The sequence below is a fragment of the Ptychodera flava genome, chromosome 19, assembly GCF_041260155.1.
Source record: "Ptychodera flava strain L36383 chromosome 19, AS_Pfla_20210202, whole genome shotgun sequence".
NCBI lineage: Eukaryota > Metazoa > Hemichordata > Enteropneusta > Ptychoderidae > Ptychodera > Ptychodera flava.
In genome coordinates, this window is record NC_091946.1 from 33683563 (window position 1) to 33690619 (window position 7057).

General features: G+C 35.9%; 1 protein-coding gene across 2 annotated transcripts in view; it reads right to left on the reverse strand.

Moving 5' to 3' along the window:
- Positions 1-7057, reverse strand: part of LOC139119335 (RNA-binding protein FXR1-like) — a 31828-nt gene that overhangs the window by 24100 nt on the left and 671 nt on the right. The window lies entirely within an intron of this gene.

Sequence of the window (7057 nt, forward strand, 5' to 3'; positions counted from 1 at the left end):
TGACATCTTAGATCACAATAATGGAAAAACATAATTATGAAATATGCTGTGCAACTTTTCTGTCTTTTATCACTACAGAGGAAAAATATACAAGTAGGAAAATACACTTAAGTTATTCTGAAAAAGATTTGTTTTCATGGATTTTTCAGTGCCATGGTTTCCTGACCATTTTGAGGGAAAATACATTTATTACTACATGTACGAGGATTAGATTTATATATCATCCTATGAGCAATGAGACAAAAATGTTTCCTTCCAACTCAGAAATTTTGTTTTCGTGTCCAGTGCATTTGTAGACCACACAACTATTATACTGAAGGTAACACTACTTGTAGATGCAAAAATCTGTTTTATTACTGGAATGTGTGTGAAGGGAAACTAAACTCAAATGGATTATACTGCAGATGGTGGAAAGTTCAGAATCACATATTTCTGACCCGTAATGCAGTCATCACAGATAAATATATATCTACTTGCATATTATGATTTTAGATATTAATTGTAAAAATACAAAAGCTGCAAGTTTTTTTTACCACTGTGTCTTCAGGAAGTAAAGGGGCCCTGGGAGCATTCAGACTACAAATAGTAAGTTGTTACAGTAGACATATGTACCTCTTTGGAATCTACTTTACAAGTGAATGTTTACTGTGTATGTAGTTGCTTCCTGGCTGCCTTATTACTTACATGTACTTTCACTAACTACAGGAAACAAATTGACAGCCATCCCTTAGACACTACCTACCCTCACTTTTGCAACTTCAAACTAAGCTTCTACACTTAAATAAAGAAGTTGTGGTTGCACGCCATATTACCACTCTAAAGAACGCGTGGGACCACAGACATGGAAGAAGAGGCTGTTTCAGGGTCATCTACCAGGTACTATGGTCACTTAGTAATTGATTCAATTCAATGCAAGTCTCTGCTACTGAGATTCTGCCAAATCTCTCTATTAGCTCCAGGGCTGATGTTATTGATGTAGTATTTTTCAGTCACCCTTGACAGTTTGAGTGGTGGAACATGAGTCAAGGTCATTCCATACCCTTAGGTTGCCTTAATATTCATAAACCAGATTGAATGTACTGCTTACATACGTAGATCTACACCTCTTGAGAAGTGCTGGCCTCATACATGTTGTATCTTGGTAGACACATTGCCATAGAGCTAGTTCATTGATAATGGCAGGCAAATGAAAGTCAAGGTTATATACTTCACATGGAAGTAAGCCACTAAAGTAAGAAATCTCCAAAGCAGTTGATCAAGAAACCCCCTCACAGCCAAATTCAAAGACTCAGTATGGTACTCCAGACTTGGGTAGGACATTACCAAATTCTATGATGACCAGTGAACATGATGTTATGATATTGAATGATACTGAGGATATTGAAATTGAAAGACACTGATGTACTTGTAAATTTAGAAGTCTTTACTTGATAGCACTTTGGCTAGCACTAAACATATGGTGAAAGCACTTTATACAACAAATACTATAGCATGCAAAACACATGGACCTCACTGCAAGGCCAAAACAGTTCAGAAGTGCCTCTGGACAGTCTTCAAAAGCACAGATAACATTTTCTGTTTCAGAATAAGCTCAGCCTCTGTCTCATGCTGGTCCTATTGGTTTGAACTCCCATTTGTACACCTATTGGTTTGAACTCCCATTTGTACAAAGTCTGCATTCTATATTACGTGATATAGGTCAAAACTTGTCCAAAAATAATGCCAATTAAAGCATTGACCAAATTAATCATATTAAACTAAATAGTCTTCCCAGATGTCATAATTCCTCTTTCATACTTGCATGGTACACACATCTCAATATCAAGACATACAGTGACAGTACTATGTAGAGACATAAGAAAGGATGAAATTACTAAACTTTTGACTTGTTGCCCATACTTGCACAAACGTTTGGGCAGAAGGTCCCATGAACTGTTATTATAGAAGCAAAAAAGTTTGCACAGTTACAAAAATACATGGTGCATTTTCAGAACACTGTCACCATCACCTATGAAGGTAAAAGTAAACCCTGCATTGCCTATGCCCAGAGGTGGGGCACAAGACAGACTGACATATGAGAGTTGACTTGTTCTGAGATTTACTAATCAATCATTAATGCTGTTGTGGTTACATTAGATTCCAACGCGATGAATTTCACAAACATGAATTGGACAATGCAATGTGTGGCTAAAATTTCAAAGTTGAGTTTTGCACAAATCACTCATATATAAATCTACAGTACTATCTTTTTTGTGATAGCATCACAGCATACATGTACATGTTGTAAGCTGTATGTGTACATCCCACAATCATGAAAACGATTTCCTGGTATCGCAATTAAAAATTATACAGAGAACTATCAATGGTACATTGTACATGTTTAATTAATATGCATCACATCCAAAATTTGCACGGATTGCTTCAAGGAATTAGAGGTCTACACCATTCTCCAGAATTTCCCAGTAGCCCTTTACTGTGGAAGACCTCTCCAAGAATTAATAGCAGCACCATTACTGCTACATTGTACCATCTGTCATTCAGTTTGGCAAACCCGAATCCAGATATAGCAGTGCACAATTAACCCATTTGGTTATACTGTAAAATTCAAGAGCAAATGAACTAATAAGGGTGATCAATTGTCAAGTTTTATTCCGTAAAATGTTTTGGTTTACATCAGACCATGTAAGTCAACAAACATATGTAACACACTGTGACCTCATGAATGCATTCCTGTGTAAACATTTATGCCATTACAATTTAGTGATTACTGTAATTGTGACAATAATCTCTGATAATACTGACTATGGGGACACATGAGTGCAATGACGCATGTTCATCGTTTATGTCTAGTGTAGAACAACTCAAGTTCATTGACTGTTAGTCAACATGAGTTTGACTGCTGACCTATCTGTTATGACCACATGTTTGGAAGACCACATTTCATATCCACAAAGCAAACCCAGTCTCTGCTACTGGTCTTACACATGACCTAATTTGGTACTATGGGAGCTTCCACTACATTGTAATACTGAGCTGTGACAGACAGTAAACATGCTACACAAACTGGCATGTACATGTACATGTTGATACATTGAATCTTTGGAATATACAAACTATCCTACATTAATGAGCAATGAGTGAATTTTAAATTCATTATAATTATCATATTTCTTACCATAAAACTACAATGTTAATGGCCTCACACACACTGCTTCAACAAGTCTTTTACACACACTGCTTCAACAAGTCTTTTTGAATCAACTTCAGGCAACAGCAGGGAACTGCTTAAACTGGAGATGGTGAAACACCTTCCACAGTAAATAGTTACTGAACCATATGTGAAGATAACAAATTAATTAAAGCTTTTCATCAAGCAGTCAATAGTGGTGGTACTGTTTCAATATGGGTGTTAAATGACTAGCATATTTCAAAAAACTTTGTTATTCAAATCGTGCATCAGTAATCACTGCATAAGTTGACACATCCTTCACCTTTCTGCCACTTATGTGGTAATTTTGTCACAATAACCCTGTTATTTTCAAAATAAAAAGTTGGAACCACTGAAAGTTGAAGAGGAAAAGATGGAAGAGAACATTGTCATGTCAGTACACATACAAAACCAGGAATTGTTGGTAAGCTTTTGAAGCTTCTTTCACCAAATCAATAACTCAGAAATTGCATGAAATAAGATTGATGAGTTAAAAATACAACATTTCTATTTCTAATTTGGCATCTGTCTGCCTATGTTTGCAATGACCACATGTACAAATACTGCTGCCCAGTATTTCATATTTTCAAACACTTCATAAGTAACATCAGTAATGTATAAAAAGAACATTAGGAGATTGTATAGCAAGTATCCTAAACCAATGTTATGCTACTGACAGTTATAAATTACACATCAAAGGTTTTTGTGATTTGTCATGAAGTTGTCAATTTGCCTTGATTGGAATGTAAATACAATTATTATTAAGTTCAAGTGCATGAAGCCCACAGACAGCTACTTGTAAAATGTACATCTGTTGTAACTAACAGGCGTTTTACTTCAAACAGAAATAACAATTTGGTGAGGTTTTTTGTACACTGTACAGCTACTACATCTTTTATTATGCAATCCTTCAGGACAACTTGGCAAAACAATAGAAGGATTCTGTAGTCTAGAAAGGGTTTCCTTCAAACTTGTTTATCATCAAAAGATGGAGCACCCAATAATTTGCAATTATTCTAAATTATAACCTTGTGGCTGTGGAATCTTTGTCTAGTTGAGAAACACAACTTATACTGAGGTTAATAAATTATTTTGACTCGCTAGCCACAACACTATGAAGAGGTTTGAACTGGCCTCACCAAATGATATGGGGTTTCACACACACATCCATGTAAGACATACGAAAGGTTTATAGGCAGCATGACTGCTGAGATTCACCCATGTGGCTGGTAACTGGAGGGTATGTCTAAGTGATTAGCTTGTCTTACCTGATACATATTACTGAAGACAGTACATGTAAGGCATAATGTACATAAATGTGGGTATTCAGAAATATCTCACTGTCAAACCTAGGAATTGGGCTGAAGATTGCATGACATACCACAGCGTGCGTATGCATGTGATCCAATGATTTATTTTTTGGCATGCATATGGGCCGACCATCAGATCATGCTGTTAATCTCAAACAACCAAAACTGTCTTTCTTCTTGATGTGATTAATATTGTGTCTATAGACGAGTTATACTGTACATGGGAGTGAAATCAATATGATCATGCTTTGTTAAGAAACATTGACAATAACAGTACTGTAGTGTGGAAAAAGAATGACCATTTGCAACTTAGCTAAAAACAATGAGTGCACAAGGAGTATCATTATTGGTCACAGAAGTTGCACATATATCCTACATACATGTGCTTTTCTGCTATAGTTTGTAATTCTAGGTGAAATCAATGTGCACTTATACATCTGAGCAAATGGTTTAGTTCAGCCAGGTACATGTACACACGTCATACACATATCCGTCAAAACACGGATGTTTACTCAGTTGCTGCACATTAGAATATAATTATTATCAGGTATTCATTACCTTATATTATTGAATGTAAACATTAAAACATATTTGAGGTGCTTCCATTGAAAAGTTTTGCTTTGTTTGTATGAAATGTTTGCTAGTCTCCAAAACTAGAACTCCTAGAATGATAGGCATTTCATAATTTAAAGCTTAAATACCAGTTCATATTTTAGCTGTTCTACAATTTTAATCAGTGAGTCGCAAGCCATTGCTCCCTGGTATCAATTAAAATCAACTTTAAAATCTGTGAACTATTTATTAGCACATGCCTATCCTTTCATTTTTGAATTCAACAAAATAAACCATGATAACACCCTTGTGGTGACTCAACCTAGGGCATATACTCGAGACAGTATCACTTACACAGGCCATCATTATTCATATTGTCTATCATTGAACCCATATTGATTACACCGTTCCATTGAAGAGACACTGCCTGGGTACTGGTGTTAAATTTTATTCTGATGATCTTTCCGTGAGGCCCTTTGACCACAGTGCCAGGCCACTCACCGCAGGGCTATTTTGGTCTGTTTATAACATGAGTTGCCATTCAGGACTTAAAACTATGCAAAAATTAACATGCACAGTCATAGAAATATTCAGGACAAGTTCTCAACTGTCACAAAAACCATGTCTCCATTCTACAATCTTGATGCAAAACATCTATGATTAATATTAAAGTAATGTGTTTTCACAATACTTTAATTAATGTAAATCCATTTGATATCAAGGAAATCTACTGAATGTATTCCTTAGTCCATACAATGTACACAGAACACATAATTATTTTGTATAGTTCCCCAAAAATTCTGATAATATGAACTAAATAATGAAAGAACTAATTTTAAATACAATTATTTTATTCATATCTTATTTTCAGTGTTGTTAGGTTTAAGGGTGACATCTATATTAGCAAAACATTCATTGTATGCTTCAAAAACAGCAGATAGAATTGCTGAAGAGCTTACGTCTCACAGAGCTGCATCAGTGACCAGGGTTGAACCCTATATTATGAATCAAGCATCTTTTAGTCTTTATCAGCTCAATGGCTAGCCAAAGTAATGTAAGTTAATACCGAACGATATTACTGATTGTTTACAGCAGTCTCTGTCTATTGATAATTTTAACCTAAAGAACATCTCCAACAATGAATATTCTTGTCACCGATTCCAGCTCAGCCGTTCATGCACTCATTGCATGGCTCAACTCTGCACCCCCTGATAGTCAATGACACATTTGGTTCTAGACATGGTAACTTGGTATCATACATGACCAGTATGATGACTGGTCGTCTTGAAAATATCACTATAAACAAATCAATACGCAACTTACAAGACCATGCATAGTATACAAACAAAAACACTGAAGTAGAGTGAACTGTATTAAAAGCAGAAAATTGTCCTCACTGTGACAATGCTGTGTAGTTTTACCACTCTAGGTTTTGTTTCATCTCATCATGGTATCTTCTGTCGAAAACTTCATAAATTAAAACTTTGAGAACTATGCACTGCGAGACTGAGAGGTCAAAAGGAGGCTGAGGTTTTCAAGAGAGAATATCTTTCTTCCAGTCCTTCACTAGAATAGGTTGGGGTAGTTATGAAAAATGTGGGGTCAGGTTTATGTGTCCGTGGCAAATATAGTTAAATCTACGCTAACGGAGGAGCAAAACTTCAGAAGGCAAAGTTTTTTAGCCCATCCTTCTACTAGACGCCAATGCACAGCCATAGATTTGTTTTCATGTACAACTCCTTGTTGCACGACCAATATCGATTATTTAGGGTTCTCGGATCGAACCCTCCCATGTTACTGGACATCTGCCGCACGGAACACTTTTCAGAAGAGGGTTTAATTTTTTTATGCATCAGGTGTGAAAAGGAAGACGACATTACTTCTGATGTGAACATATCTATAGTATTAGTTTACTTCAATCCATCAGGGTTTTCTGTTCAGTGATTTGGTTGAACCACATTACTATGTTGTAGTTCAACATATACAT